The sequence below is a fragment of the Vicugna pacos genome, chromosome 2, assembly GCF_048564905.1.
Source record: "Vicugna pacos chromosome 2, VicPac4, whole genome shotgun sequence".
Taxonomy (NCBI): Eukaryota; Metazoa; Chordata; class Mammalia; order Artiodactyla; family Camelidae; genus Vicugna; species Vicugna pacos.
In genome coordinates this window covers 105730465-105747372 of record NC_132988.1, presented here as the reverse complement: position 1 = coordinate 105747372, position 16908 = coordinate 105730465, and the positions used below count along the sequence as shown (strand labels likewise).

The 16908-nt window shown below is 39.6% G+C and overlaps 1 long non-coding RNA gene across 5 annotated transcripts in view; it reads left to right on the top strand.

Annotated features, from left to right (window-relative positions):
* Window positions 1-16908, top strand: part of LOC140700568 (uncharacterized) — a 76279-nt gene that overhangs the window by 14538 nt on the left and 44833 nt on the right. Inside the window, exon 5 of one of the 5 annotated variants that reach the window (XR_012078968.1) lies at window positions 15188-15481. The exons of 3 other annotated variants lie outside the window; for them this stretch is intronic. This is a non-coding gene — a long non-coding RNA (uncharacterized lncRNA). Of the gene's footprint in view, window positions 1-3331; window positions 3466-15187; window positions 15482-16908 lie in introns of those variants that run through there. One more of the 5 variants, XR_012078972.1, reaches the window with a different exon arrangement.

Here is a 16908-nt window from a genome sequence, read left to right as displayed (position 1 = left end):
GGGAGTCATCATTGAGTCTCACACTCGTGGAGTAGAGAGGGGCAACTTCACAGCCATTGTTACAGGCATGTAACAGGCATCTCACCAAGCCAGTGCAATCCAGAACTATTTTGTTTGTTTTATGAGGGGGAGGTAATTAAGTTTATTCATCTATTTTTATTTGGAGGAGGTACTGGGAATTGAACCCGGGACCTTGTGTGTGCTAAGCGTGTACTCTACCACTTGAGCTATACCCTCCCCCGGAACTATTTTGATTATACATAATTTTATAAGCTGAGTGTAAAGCTGAAACTCCTGTAAGATGCTCTTCCATTTATAAAGGCATTCCTCCCTCGAACTTATCCATAGGGGTTTTCATTATGGTGAACTGGTTGCCTGAGTTGGCTTTAGGAAATGCAATTTTTTCTATTGATTCGAAGAAGATAAATTTTATGGCTGCCATGCACCATCTTCTCTGATCTCTTTTATTAGAGATGGTGTTGAAAGAGCTGTGAAGTCAATAAACAAAGTTAACTAAGTGCACAACTTTTACTTTCCTAGCTCTGCATAAAGCCCAGAGCCGGTGTGATCCTGAGATACAGCTTCCCCCTAGGTCATGCCAAGGGGCTTCCATTATCTCTAAGCAGCACACACTCCAGAGCATCTTATTAATGATATTTAATTACATTGAAATTAATGATGTTTTTCATCTGATCCTGGGCTGATTTTACAGCTGGGAGATAGGTGGGGGTGACTTGGGTTTTTCTGTCTCTCCATCTCAGCAGTCAAGTGCCCCCTTTTATCTCTGTTGATTCTCTGCTTTTTCCAGGTGCCCTGCTCCTCCACCTGCATTTCCTTCTCTGACTACCTTCCCTCCCTTTGCCAGTAATAATTAGCTACCCCAGCCATAGAAATGATCCATTTCCACATGAGGGTTTCTGATGATGTGGACAATGCAGTATTTCTCAACAGGGTTTAATTTGCATATATCCTGGCCATAACTTCATTGGGTTTGAAACATAGAGATTGTCAAATGAACACTATCTGATAGCTTAAACAATGCAATAGTTTTAGCGGACTCTAATCTCATCATTGTATACTTGAGTGCTCTGGGTTTTGCTGATGAAAATCTTTACGGAAGTGGAATGGAGTATTCAATTCTCAGGTTCAGGGCTTGTTATTATTTCCCAATGAAAATAATGGGGATTGTAGATAGGATTTACTGAACTTGAACTGTATTGATGGTTTTTGTTTTGTTTGAGCAAAAACAGGTGTTTGGGGGAATTAGACATTTCTGTTGTGAACTGTAATACAATAGCATTGAGAATGAAATGTTTAAAAACTGAGTATAGGGCTTGGTGATGAAAGTGAATTGGATTGTGGCAATTCTTTCAGAGTTCAAAGTCTTAGGCTATTTAATGGATTCAAAGAAAGAGTAAATTGGAAATATGATCTATTTGGATTTGTTGTTCTTGGGAAATGGTAAGAAATTCAGTCCTTGAATAATGCTTTGTCGTATTGACAACCTGACTATTGATTTATTAGGGCAGAAAACCAGAAGTATTACTTCAAATAATTTCCCTATTTAATTCTTTGTCTATTTATCTCAAACTCTCCCTTAATCTCTGCTCTGTCCCACCCACCAAAAGCCAAAAAGATCTACAAAATGATATTAAAATAATAATACAATAATAATAACAGCAACTAAAATTAAAATATCTCATTGCATCCATTCAGGTAAATTTCAACATTATTGTAAAATTGTGAATTCCCCAATTATCTCTGCCTCTGACCCTAGGATGCACATTCTTTTCTTCTTCCTTATTCTCTTGGCTCATTCACTTATTCATTCATTCACTGGACAGATATTTATAGACATCTGCTATCCACCAGATGTTATGATAGGCACTAGGGAAGCAATCATGGACCACACATGATCTCAACTCTGATGGATACTGTGATCCAGGAGAGGAGGCTTACATTAATCTATAAATCACACCATTAGAAATGTGCGATTATAATCGTGACAAATGCTAGGAAGAACAAGTGTATGGTGTCAGGAGAGCTTACAGAGGTAAGGTTTGACTTACCCTGGAGGATCTGGAAAGCTTTTCTGTAGAAACAACTATGGAGTTGAGAGCTGAAGGAACCATAGGAAGGTAGTGAAGGTGTTTTGTAAATCAAAGATGCTCTGTGTGCAACAATCTTGCAGTGAGAAGGAGAATGGCACCGGAGCACAACAGCCTTACCCTCTTTAGACAAGAGTTTGGGTGTTTGGTTATTTCTCTTTTCCTTTGTGGGTGGTGACATCCTTTGTACTTCAGATTCCTGGAGATGAAAACTTTCTCCCTGAGAACATGGTCCCCAAAGGAGAAGAAAAGGGTAGGGTTTTCTTCCTAGTGCCAACTCTCTTGCCCTCTGGTTCTCCTCCCTCAGCCTTATCAGAATTGATGAAGGATGGGGTAGACTGAAGAGGGCCAGTCTGGACATGAGCTATGAGAAGGTGTGTGAGGGTCCAGTTGCAATTTTCTAGCTGGCAGCACGCTCAGTGGAAAGAATCCTAGACTTAGACTCAAACAATTGGACTTTGCAGGGTGAGTCATTTAACTTCTCTGAGTCTCAATGTTCCTCATCTAATGAGTGGTTGTGAGGTTCCAATGGGACAACAGTGCCAGCAAACATAACACACTTCTTTATATATGTAAGAAACAATTTTATTGTTATTACTTATTCAGAAATTCCAGGAATGTTCAGTACACTTTTCAAATAGAATCTCAGAAGGAAGTTTGTTTTTAATCAGTGACCAGAATATATATTTTAAAATATATGTTCTAAAATAGAATAATGATACACTATCTCCTGAAGATAATGCTAGGACTAAAGGATGGTGTTGACCACTTGAGCTAGGGTGCATCTCACTGCTGTGTTTACTGGAGAAATGGATCATTTGGGCAGTTCTGCTCACCAACTCGACTCTATTTAAAGTCTTAGTTCAATTCAGTCACCATATGTGGACACAGCTGGTGCTTGCCGAAACAGAATTGGATCACTTTCTGAGATGATTCAGATCTTCAAAGTACTTCAACTGAAATATCAAATAAGTGAAGCAAAGGGTCATCTGTGCTTTAAATAGAGACATTATCAGGATGGGTCTCCTCCAGATCTGACACAAACTAATAGGTTTTAAGACCTTCTGACCCTCACTGTTCCTATCACTAAAGGGACTGGAAAGGAAGGGAAGTCTAAAATTCATTTTAGGGCTAACATTGCACGCTAAAAATTTATTTAATCACTGTCAGGAGGTGTTCGAGTCCAGCAGACTTGAATTCTTTTTTTTGTTGTTTTTTTGGAGATAAAATACTTCAGTGTGCATAGTATCTACAGAAAGAAGAGCAAATTATAAGCACCTGCCAGAAATTTCAGAAGAAATTTCCCATTGAGCAAGAAAGGATGAGTCAACTTTACTTCTACAGTATCCGCTATTACTAATTTGAGATTTATGGGAAGTCAGTGGTAATACATTTATGTGATGTCATACTGTTTTTTTATTTTAGTCAACCTAAATGTTAAAGGTTTTATTGTTTTGTTTTGTTTACAGAAATGACATTTTTTTAAGAAAAATAGCTTTTGCAAAACAAAAAATATTCAGTGAGTAGCATAGTTTTACATTAAAAAAAACACTGTATTGAGGTATGATTGAATACAAAAATCTGTACATATTTAATGCATACAGTTTGATGAGTTTGGAAATAAATACACACCCCTGAAGTCATCATGATTCATGTCGTACACCTATTCACCACCTCCAAAGTTTCCCTCCACCCTCTTTTTAATTTTTGTTAATATATTTATGATAAGAATACAGCATAAGATTTACTCTCTTAGTCAAATTTTATATGTACAATATAGTATTGTTAACTGTAGGCACCATGCTATCCAGCAGAGCTCTAGGACCTATTCGTCTTACAGAATGGAAACTGCATATCTTTTGAACAATACCTCTCCTTTCCCTCTTCCCCCAGCCCCTGGTAGACACCATTCCACTCTGCTCCTCTGATTAACAGACCCAAATCATCATCCCAGGCTCTCTTACCTATTGCCTTTTGACCTTAGGCAAATTATCTAGACTCGCTATGCCTACTCCCTCTTGTAAACCAGAGGTATAAATACTTATCTTGCAGGGTTTCCATGAAGATAAATGGACATAAACATGAGATACATTTATGAGACTCTCTCATGCATATTGAGCACTAAATAAATGTTTATCACTTTCCATTTTGTTTTCTTTTCTACCTGAGTTTGTAGGAGTGTATTTGGTTTATGTGAGTTTCTGTACTTTAACCGGCCTCATCGAATTTAGAACTTCTTGAGTGGAATGGGGACCCACCAAATTCTGCACGGTTCAAAGCCAATAACTGTTCATCACATAGAAAATGCTTGAAATTCCTCAACACTCTGAGACAGAAATAAATTTCCATTACTTCCAATTATTTCACTTGTAATAATTAGGTATCAATCTTATGACTCATGATATTGCCTTATATTGAAATATAAGGAAGACAAATGCTTAAGAAGGAAAGGGGAAAATGAGTGTGAGATATTAAAAAAGTTCCCTATCCATTTCTGAAATAAATGTAGTGTGCTTGTTTTTGAAGGAATTGCTGCTTCAGGGGAGAAAGGTGAAAATCTATTAAAGAGGAAAAAGTTTCTAAAGAAGTTGAGAGGTTTCTTTTTATTTCCTTAAACAAATTCTTACTGCCAAGTATTGGCTCTTGGAAAACAGGGTTAGCCAGCTATAAAGTTGTAATAGAAAATAGCAAAGGCAATGAAATGTGCAATTAAGGATCACACACCCCAGATATCTTCTAGTTCATTACTCATCCTCCTATCTCGGCCCAGGAGTTTTCTCAATCTCTTGCTTTTTACTCCCAGACTCAAGTACAGTGAAACTGATGATAAGGTTCACTCTTTTTTATAGTGTTTCCTTGCACAAAGCAATGATCTCTTAAAGATGAAGTTTAATGCTCCCTCAGGAAATGAGGTCCATTTTAGACTTTTTTTTCTGCATGGTAGCGTTCTCTTTTTCTCAGTGAGTTTTATAAGCTAGATCAGTAGTCATAGGGATTTTTTTTTTTTTTACTGGAGTCACCAGTAGAGGGAGTTCAAACCAAGCTGTGTGAAATTTGGGGGAAGGGGTAGTTCTAGAACTTTCCAGGGTGCTATGTATCATGGGCTGAATTCAGGGGACTGAGGGAATCAGATGTAGATGGAATTATTCATTGATTCTTTCAAAAAACACTGAGCTGAGACAGGTGATGAAGATTAAAAAGAGAGAGAAAGAGAGTATCTATACTCTCCTCAAAGGGTTTATGGTTTGGTGAGGGAATGTCTATGTGAGCCCATCGACTATAAAACCTTGTTCTTGGTATAATTACAGGATATGAACAAAATCCTTTATGGATGGGACCCAGGATGGGAACTGCTAAGTTGACCAGGTTGGTGGTAGGGGCTGAGAGGAAGGTCGTATGTTCAGTGTGGGTCCCAAAGTAATGAGACAGGGTCCTTCTCTTCAAAGGATCTAGTAAGCTGGGAAGGTGGGGTCATGGATTCTATAAGCCTGGAAGTGAGATATTTAGCAGAGACCCTGAAGACTCAGGGTTAGAACACCTTTTTTTTTCTGCCACTAAATGACTCTGTGACCTTAACCAGTCACTTAATTATTTAGAGCTTTACTCAGGTATAAATGAAGTGGGGTTGGTGGTTCAGTACTTTAAATTCTCTTCTATGATGAATGCCGAGAAGCATAGCAAGGGGACGTAGGGGTAAAGAACATGGAAACCTGTGGTCTGTTACTGGTGGAGTAGCCTATGCGCCCTTCGGTTACCTCCTCAAGTCACTGTCCACCACTGTGGTGCTCACAAAGTCCCCTTTGATCACTCTTCCTCATTGATGTCCTGAGCAGTTAGGAGTGTTCTTAAATGTGAGTTAGGAATAATCCACTCAAAAACCAATATCCCCAGCTGGGACAAATTCATTGTGGTTTAGGGGACCTCCCTTTGTGTTTCCACAGGTACCTGTGCTTACCTCTAGTATAAGAAGTGTAACTATGTATTGTAATAGGTTAGTTGTTTAGCCTGCTGTTTGAGGAGAGGAGGAAGTCCCAATAATGTCTCCATTGCAAAACTCAGCACAGTAGGAATGCAGTAAATGCTTAACGCATGTTTGCTGGATGAATGGATGAATGAATGAATCAATGAGTGAATGAATTCACATTTTGCTGACAGTCTGATGGTTATACACAGCCTACAATTTCCCCCAGGTTATGATAATATTGAGCAGCCAGAAAGGTTAAGCTCCAGGCATAACTATGATCTTTATTTCAAGTGCAAATAGCCTTCGTTTTGTAGAATTTTGTAGAAAAGTCTAGTATCATAAAGACCTTCTCCTGAGATTGATTTTTCCCTCAAATCCCTCAAATGTGTCAAAATGCCACAAAACAAAGTTCAGCAGAAAATGCAGCGAAAATTATTCAATGTGGGCAAGGAGAAAATATCAAAGCAAGTCTTTCAGGATGACTAGAATATTTGAAGTCTAATGAGCTTAGAAGTTCCTTGTAAAGCTGGATTAGTTGACTCAGGTGAAGAGGTGAATCTTACCACTTTCAGTAAAGTCCTTTCTCCTCGCCCATCCTGAATAATTTCCCCTGCCTGTTTCTCCATTTCTAATTCTTTCTAATTTGCATCATATTCCAAGGCTAGTGCTTTCAGTAGTGTTACAACATTGAAGTTGTGATATTCTTGTGAAGAAAACATTGTCTCTATTTAAAGATTAGAAAGTTGGAGGGCAAATAACTTGCTCAAGATTTTGCAGCTGCTAAGTGTCAGAGTTAGAACTCACACCAAGATCAAGCTAATTTTATTATCTGTATTCATTTAGTTATTTCATGTTGTCTCTTATGATATTAAACTCTTGATAGATGGAATAGACTTGGTCTAATAATCAGAAAATCCAGTGAAATAAGAAGACAATTGTAAATGGTCAGTACATAGAAACATCAATTTGTTGCCTGCATTTTGGCCTGTGAAAATCTCGTAAGGTGTTATGAAATATCTCCACATATAGGTTTTTCCATAATAAGATAAGAAATTCAAGGAAATTTGGAATTCATTTTTTCAGAGAATAATAATTGATCACCTACTGGGGACCTGTTTTCTGGAGCTCAGGACCTAGCAGAACTGAACAAAATCCTTGCTCTCAGGAAACCTGGACTATATTAGTGAGCAGCACAGACAAAAATCCAAGTCATCATGGAACTTTTATTTCCATTATTGTCTCAATTACAATTCAGGTGGAAGCAAATTACCTACAAATACGCAGAAAATTGTCTCTGCACTCCATTTCACAGCTCCTATAGACTTGACCAGCCTTAAATACCCATTGGGACCCCATATGAACATTCCTTTGACAAAAATATACAAAAATTTTTTCTGGTCTCTGTTCTGTTTCTCAGTAAACAATATTGAAGTAATCTAATTTCTGCTATGGTATCATGGTAATGAGACTTTGTGTTCCAGTATTATATGGGAATCTGGGGACTGTTGACAATAATTGTGCCTTAAAAGTGTGTGAATTATTCAGTGAATTAAAATTTATTTCATTAATTCACTCAAACTACACAGGTGTGGACAATACCCACCAAGGTTGTCACCGTGCACAGGCTGAGCCCCTGTGGATGTGATAGGTCAGTAACTCATGAAGACGTCCCATGACCTTCATTTGGGAAAACTATTTTTTTCAAAGAGAAAATTGGTCACCACACATCCTGCATTTACCAGGTAGTTGCTTCTTCTCCTTCACATGCTTCTAGGTACTTGTAGATGGCTTATTCCAAGAGAGTGCAATTTTTAATCTTTGAATCTAAGAATGGCCCTCTTTATCTGGCAGCATCTCTTGGTAGACAGGATACTTGAATAGTTCCAATTATTGGTAGTGACTGCATGTTTAAGACATATAGTCCATGACCTGCAAACTTTGGGAATCCTAGGATTTAAGATTTATGGCTTTGGCATGTTAGGTATGATCTTGGGTATCCCTGAAACAGTAATAGGTCATTTTTTGGGGGAGAGGATGTGAATTCAAATCAGCTGTTATTGAAGGCAAATGTGTAGGATAATTCAGACTTACGGTAGCGACTTACATTTGCATGACATACACATCACCAAAGGAATCTGAAAATTCATATCCTGACTCACTGGGTCCAGAGAGGGGTCTGAGATTCTGCATTTTCCTTCAGGGATGCCAATGAGGTCCTTCGTGCACACTTGAAATGGTGAGGAAGAGTTGGCCAGGGAACCTGAAGGACTACCCATGCATCACAGCTCAAGGCAGCTGTGCTGTGTTCCTTTTATTGTTACATGTCCAGTAATTTTAATTAAGGATTTAAGGAAGGAACTTACAATTTTAGGGTTGTAACTGAATGCATTTTATGAAGAAAGTGTATGCTATGGTGATGTTCATCACAATTTGGGATGAAGAAGCTCTCACTTGAGATACAACCTTCATCCATGCCCAGGGCTCCTTGTGTACAATTGAGGAACTCCTTCACATATGCTCTCTTATTTGGACCCTACTAGCTCTGTGAGGCAGACCCACTGAGTATTCTGCTAATGTAGTTTTACAGATAATTCAAATGAGAAACCTAGAAGTGGGAGACAGCCCCAAGATCACATAAAGCATTGGGACAAAATAAGGGTCTGAAACCAAGGATCCTAGCTCTCTGGTAGCAGATCCATCTAACATAAAGGTTTTTATTTTATCCTTCCAAAAGCCTCTAGATTGATTGCTTTGCTTCACATAATGTACGTTCAAACTATAATCATTATATGTGCTTAGCTATTATCAATGTCATTACCATTATCATCCCAAACAGGCCATAACAGTGCTTCTGACAAGCACTTTTTGTTTTAAACAAAAACAAATGTTTAAAGAATATTTTGTGTGGTACAGTGGATATACAAAGGGACAGAAGAGTCTAAGCCTCAAGTACCACAAAGATGATTTTGATGACAACAGCAGAAAGGCGATTTGAGATATCAAGTTACAAATATCAAATTAAATGAGTTAATGCACTTTCATTAGACACTCAATAGCTAATGGACACTCAAATAATGTTACTATCAAACAGGTGTCCAAACAATAAAAGCTATAGAATACTAAATTGCCTAGTGGTCAAGGAAATCTCAACAGATGAGGCAGGATTTTTAGTAGCTCTTAGAAGGAATAAGATCACAGTGGTTAAGAGCCAGGCTGCTGGGGTTTCAATTACAGCCCAACCACTCCCATCCTGTGTAAATTTGGTTACATAAATTGGCTCAGTTGTTCTCAGAAGTAACTCTGAGCCTAAACTGGCTTATCGGTAAACCTGGGAGGAAATAACTGGTTCTACCTCGGCGGTTGTTGAGAAACTTAAATAAGACATTAAAAAACACTTAATACACTGCCTGATGCACAGTAAATGCTCTGTAATCAGAGCAGATTTTATTGAGCACTTACTAAGGTCTAATCGCTAGCACTACTTCCACGTGTCCACTCATTTTAGCTTCACAGAAATCCCATGATGTAGGGGCATTATTATTCCCATTTTAGAGATAAGGATACTAAAGTCCAGAGACATTAAATGACTTGCCTTATCTCATGCAATTTGGAGTTGTGAGAAATGCGATTAAAACCCAGGCATCTGGCCTCAAACCTGTGTTCTTTACTAAACTCTACCAACTGTACAAATGTCAGTTCTACTGTTACTACCACCACCACTTCTACTATTTATTTTTGTTGTTACTCTTGTTGTTTGAGTTGCTTTGTATGCCATTAAAGCTTTAGGAAAGCTGAATAAAGTAAGGAGGTGCAGGGTGCACTCTAGTGTGAGTAAAGGAAGAAAGGTAGAGATCCATCTGACCTGATGGCCCCTGGGCCAATTGGACTGAGGCGGAGAGCTGTGGGGTGAAGAAGTAAGAAACTGGATTGAAGAGGGTATTGGCACCAGACCACAGAAGATCTTTAATATCATTCTAACATGATAGGGTTTTGCTCTGGGGGAAATGAGGGATTTCACAGCTTTGGGGTAAGGGAATGATTTAATTGCATCACTGTTTAGAATGCATAAAAGTAGAAGGGAAGGGGAGAGAGACAAGGAGACCTGTTAGGTGTATACGTGGACATTGGTACATTTATTCACTCATTCATTGATCACACACCCATGTGCCCCACCCACTCTAGTGCATGTTAGGAATACAGCTAAAAAGGCCTTAGCTATTCTCACGACAACAGGTACCATCACAGACTCACAAACCCATGCCGTGTGCACTAAGAAACATACACGTAAAGTAACGAGGCTAATTGCACAAGACTCTTATGGAATCTATCTTATTACTTCACAGCCTTGGCTCCTATATAAGTAATATATCAGAAAATAAAAGCTGGGGAATCAATCACGCTGCTTAGACGTTCTTCTTCTCCGTGACTCACTTAGTGGGTATGTGATGGAAGGAACTTTTATGGTGGGGAAATTCCTATCAGTCACAGCTTTTATAACTGCCTATTGATGATATACACAGCTCTATAATGGCTGTGCTAAAATTGGCTTTTACTTCCTTAAACCATCATTGTATTGAACCATGTAACCAGAAAATCACAATGTGGTGATCTTTCTCTACACTAATCCTTCCATGAGTGCTTAATGACTTGTCTGTTCATCTTGGAGATAATAAACCTTGCATTGAAGCAATAGCTGTCTTGGTGGCTTTGCATAAATCATTATTTGTAAAAGTGAAGGAAAACCTATAGATAGGAGCCAAGGACTGGGATTGCTCAACTTCTAAGAATTAGCTCTGGTAATTGCTGTGATTGCATTAGGAATGCACTAACCAAATAGATGCAGACCAAAAAATAAACATTATCTCTCAAAGTGATCAATATAACAACTTCCAACACAGGAAGGGCAATTATTAAATATCCTAGCAAGGTTTGTCTGAGCCAAAAAACATTGCAGTGAAATGCCTGTTAGGTAGAAAATGGGGAACAGACAAAGACCAATAGAAACATGGAGAGTTATTCTTTCACAGCTAAAAATCAAGTTGAAATGTTGTAAGAAAGTGTACGTAGAAAATAGTTATGTCATTAAAATAGAACAACTTACAGTGCTAAACCTAGCTATTTCCAATGATTTAAAAATATCACTTCAATTAAGATTGTCTTCTCAAGGCAGGAGACTGATTTGTTTCCCAAATGAGATTTGTAACATCCTGTTTTTCAGCGTCTCCCCACACCTTGAGTCACTGTTGAATCACTCTATTTCTCAGCATCCTATGAAGCTACGAGAACACAGACATTTTCTTGAAGCAAATACAGATAGAATTTTTCCCCAAACACAGATTCACAAGAAAATAAGGCAAAGAGAAATTGAAGAGAGATGTAGGACACTATATTTAGGCCAGTTGCCTGATTTCCACTGGACTTTATCCTAATTTCTTTTAGACTCTTGTCCCAGAGGCTGATTTTGTCGTTCATAAAGCAGAAAAACCTACAGGTGGAGAGCTCAGCCAGCAGAAAATACCCTCAGATTAGTAACAGACCAGTAAACAACACACTGCTGAGCCTGAGGCTGATAGACTGTCATCCCGATAGGCTAGCCAGTGGTTCGGAGTTTGTACAGGGAGGCTCTGTTGGTTTGTTTGTTTCTGTTTCTTTTCCATTGTATCATTTCTCCTCTTTATACACCTTATTGCTTTCTCCATGCCTCCTCCCTCCCCTGATCCTCTTCCTTTCTTCCTGTCTTCCTGCTTGCTTTCCTTCTGCCTACCTGGCTTGGGGCAATAGTCTTCCAGCTGGTTCCCCACTTTCCACCCTTGCCCCTAAAGTCTGTGATCAATGCTGTAGCCAGGGAGATATTTTTTAGGACATAGGCCAGGTCATACCCCTTCTCAGTGAAACATCCTGCCTGGCTTCCCATTTTACCCAAGTCCACGCTAAAGCCCACGCAGAGGCTAGAAGGTCCTAAAAGACCCGGTCCTCTGTTTACCTGCTGAGCTCCTCCCTTCCTTGCTTCTCCCAGACAAGACCTGCCCGCTCCTAACTTAGCACTCTTTTATTGGCTTTTCCCCCAGTATCTGAATGATGGACTCTCACCTTCAAGCCTGTGCTTAAACCTCACCTTCTCAATGACCACTGACCACCTTGTTTAAAACTGAAACCAATCCCCCTCTCCTTCACCCCTGGAATTCTTGATTTCCTTAACCTTATTCTTTTTAACATATTATACAATTTATATTTTTATTATGTTTATTGTTTTTCTTCTTTCACTCAAATGTAAACTCCATTAGAAAGGGATCTTTGCTTGTTCAATGATTTATTGCCTGAGCCTAGAACAATGACTGAGAAAAGCAAACACTCAATAAATATATTTGTCCGAAAAAATGAAAGTAAGCTATCTTCAAGGTGGGAGACAGACAAGATAGTGAAATATAACACAATTGATAAGTGTGATGATGGAGTTGTGTAGTTATTTCAAAAGCAAAAATAGAGATTTCCCTTTTCTGTTAGCATGGAGTGGGGGGAAACAAAGTGAGGAAATGACAAGAGAAATGATCGCATCAGTGTAGAATTTGGGAGCATGATGAGAAGTTCAGCAGGCAGACTAGAATATCAAGGGTGAGGGAGGGCATTCCAGACAGAAAGAACAGTGTATGAGAAGGCAGACAGGTGTGAGAGAATGAGCCACTTTGTGTATGTATTTGTGGGAAGAAGGGTGAAAACAATATGCCTAGGTGTGTTGCAGGGAACTTACAGAGTAGAGGCTAGAAATGCAGTTGTAGGGGTAGAGCAATAGAGGAGCAAGATAATGACGGGTCTTACTTGCGAAGCTCAGGAGATTAGATTTGTCCTGAAGACAACAGGTATTCACTGAAGGACTGAGCAGCGGCGGAATGATGAGACTGAAAATTTTAAATATAGTGATAGCATATGATGGATAGGAGAAGGGTGCTTCTGGAGTCTAAGAAGCCATTTGCTGGATATTGGTGGAGATTTCAATCAAGGCAATGGAACCAGAGAGCACAGGGTCATGTCTGAGAAAGATTTAAAAGGACGACCTCTCACGAATCAGTAGCTGATAGCCTATGAAGTAGAAGGAACAAGGATGAGTCTAAGATAATTCTGACATTTTTAGTAAGAGTGACCAATTGGATTGTAATCATATTAGCTATCAATGGACAATTAAGGGATGAGCAGACTTGGGGAAATAATGTTTGCAGTGAAATGTTGAGTTTGTGGTGCTAGGGAGCTCCCAAGAGGAGTTATGAGGTAGTTAAAAATAAGTGAACTAAGCGGGTAGGACTTAAGATACAAGTCTGGAAAGGTAGTGATAGAGATTTAAACAGGAATAGTGAATGACAATTAAATATGATGCTCAGTGTCATGGCCCCTCCAGAATCAGCCGAGTTTGATAAGAGAATCGAGGTTGGTGTTCTAAGGAAGGTTGCTATTTAATTGTTAGGGAGACAAAGTACTACCTGTGAATGGGATATTGTACAAATTATCAAAGATTTGGTAAGATGAGGAGGGTGTAGTGGTGCCAAGGAAACCAAGAAAGAAAGGAATGGCCTCCTCGATTTTGTACAATGGGGACACCATGGAAGATAAGGAATGGAGATCAAGGATCTGCCCAACTTACTAAGAAAAATTTTCAGACAAGCTTTGGGGATGGAAGCCAAGCTATAGAATATTGAGAAGCCTAAGGGAGATGATCGGTGGAAGATTATATTTATAGATGAACCTTCAAGAAACTGGATGTGAAGGGTAGCATAGAAATAAGGACGTGATTAAAGTTGGATATAAGGTGAAGAGAAAGTTATTTCTCATACAAGAGAGACTTGTTGGGCAGACTGATTTGATGTTGACCAAGAGTTTGAAAATGAAGGAGAGAGAGGATAAGCTGTTTTCAGCCCTGCAGTAAGGGGCTCATTCTGTGTGAGGAATCATAGGATTTGGGATATAGATCATGGGTGGAGATATTAACTCCCAAAAGAAAAAAAAAAAAGATCACTTGTTCTTTAGACTTGAGAGGAGAGGGTGGTGGTGTTTGCAAGTAGATATGTAGGAAACATTGAGGTTTTAAGAAATCAGTATGTAACTCTCCCTCCCCACCACCATGTTCAAAACCAAATGAAGAATAATACAGTTAAGCAGAGCCATGTAACTCAACATGGAAGCTATAAGAATGCTGAGTTGTCCGAAGAATGCCACTATAAGGTATGGGCACCGAGACTTGCTAACATTCTAGCCAGGAATTAGGAATTAGACACAATTTAGAGCTAGACATCTCCAAGCTTCCCCACACAGAATGGGCCCCTTACTTGAGGGCCAAGAACAGTGAGCAGATGTCAATGTGTGCTCTCTGAAGACAGGTCTCAAGGAGAGAAAGGGGTTGAAGTGAAGAGGTCCAGTCCTTTCTTCTGCACTAACCAATCAGATGCTAAATTCTGGAAACATGAGATTAATGATACCACAAGTCTCCTTTCCAAGAGGGATATAGATGAAGTGCCTCCTCTCTTTGAGGGAGAAGAGAAAGGGGGAGGAGGGCTGAGGAAACACAGTAATATGTGTAATGGCTGCTGTGAGGAATGGAAGGGTGACCTGGGACATACGGAAGGATCGTTGAGTCCAGTTGAGGATGGAGAACATATGTTTGCTCTTCTACAGAAGGACCCAGCAGGTATTGTGTAGGAGATAAAATATTTTAATTTATACTTGGGAAATTTCATGGGAGTTGCAGTGGTGGCAAAAGAACAGTTGAAATAATACATTGTGATGTCCAGACTTGAGTTTCGGTCCTCTATTGCTGCATAACAAATAACTCCTAATGTGAATGGCTTAAAGCAGTAATTCATTGTCTCTCATGGCCAGGAATTCAGGCAAGGCTCAGCTGGACCGTTCTTCTGGTGAAATGCCATCATGAAGGTCGGCCATCTGGCTGCATTCTGTTGGATCTAGACTGGGCTGGAAGGTCTAGGATGAATTCATTTATAAGTCTGGCACCTCTACATGGTCTTTCTTTGTTTCTCTCTCTCCCTCTCTTTTCCCCTTCCCTCTCATCTCTCTTTCTCTCCACATTTTGTCTTATCATTTAATGATCTCACTAGCTTCTTTATCGCAGGTTGGCTTCCCTCGAGAGCACAGAAGGAAAAGCTGCCAGACCTCTTCAAAGTGAGGATGGGAACTCGAACAAAGTCACTTCTACACATTCCATTAATTACAAGGCCAGCCCAGATTCAAAGAGAATGATTGAAATAGACTCTCCCTCTCGATGAGGGGCAAACTGCCTGTACAGGGAGAAGGGCAATTGATGAGAACCTCCTTTGGAGACTACCTACCACAACAGGATGCAAGGCAGAAAATGCAACCAGATTCCAGACATGCAAACACAAAAGCCGGGATTTCACTTGCCCATAGAGGAAGTAATGGCTGGAGTTTATTTTATTGGTGAAGTTCCTCTGCCCATAGAGGGAACTGTAATATTTCTGCTAGAAGGCAGGAATTCTTTCATAGTACCATGGATTTTCTAGCAAAAGTTTCTGGGCTTAGGAAAAAAAAAAACGAATGTATTTGAAATTCCATTTTGATGTTCAGACTCAGCTCATTCTGAGGAGTAAAAGTAGTTTGGACATGAAAGTGTCACACCAAATTAGGCTCTGCTTGGCCTTTTGGGAGATGGTAAAATTAGGATTTGCTATGAAAACATGTAAGAATTTGAATCTCATAGGTAAGGCTGCTGTTTAGAAGCTATATGAGGTTGATAAAATAGATGTAGGATACCCTCTTCCTCTGAGGGCTTACACCCTCTCTGGTGGCGCTCAGCTCATTTTTGGACCCAGGACTACTCATAATCTAGGTTGTCGTGTATGCGCTCTTATCCTTTCAGGAACTCCTGGCATTTCTTGGCTTTTTTTTTTACCAGCGTTTGCTCTTCCACTTTGTCCCTCCGTGCAGTTTCTCTGCCTGTTCCATAAGGGCTTTAGAATCTGGAGTGAATGTGAGTCACCATCTCCTGCTCCATTCTTGTTAAGGGAAAAACATTTTTTTTTTCACTTCTTTTGATTTCAGACCAACTAAATTTCCACCTTTGGGCCTCCATCTCTTTGACCTATGGAAAATTGAACTGCACATCCTTGGGGCTTCCTCTGACTACTGTCTTGAGACTGTGCCAAGGTTCTTGCATCATTACAAAGAACCAGTGCACTGGTTCTGTTGAGAAGTGCATGGTCCCAGCCTCCATGATCTACAGTGCATTTAAGAATCTTTGGTAAGGTTGTGAGCCCTGGACCCTAGCGTCTAGCCTCCCTGGGACACTGTGTGGTCACTCACTGAATTTTTGCCCATCATCTTGTGTCACAAGGAAGTAGGGTGCAGGTATCCTCTGCATGCAGAACCATGTGATTTTTTTTCCCCCTACCAGCTCTTTTCCAGGCAGGAAAATCTCTTTTGATTATTGGGTGTCCCTCTTACATCAAGCTCTACTATTCTTAATGAATTCAGACTTTTGACTATAAAAGCCTCAAATCTTTCTTGGTTTGACCCCATTGCCTGCTTGAATGGGGGCAAAGGACGTGGGAAAGACAGAGAAAACATAAATTAATAATGCAAATCTCTTTCTGCCACATTTTCCTGTCACTCCCAATCAAAGATGATTTGTCCATGTGTCTCTACCTCCCAAAGGGACCCCTGGCTAGTCTGTGAAACAGCTTCAGCTAAGTGAATATGATAATTCAAAACAATGAAAGGAGCTCTTTGAGCTCCTACAAGCCTCGTCCTGGCGCTTGTGTCTTTTTCAATAGCTGGCCTTCTGGAGAAAATACCTAGTTTTGTTAGTCATTCAAA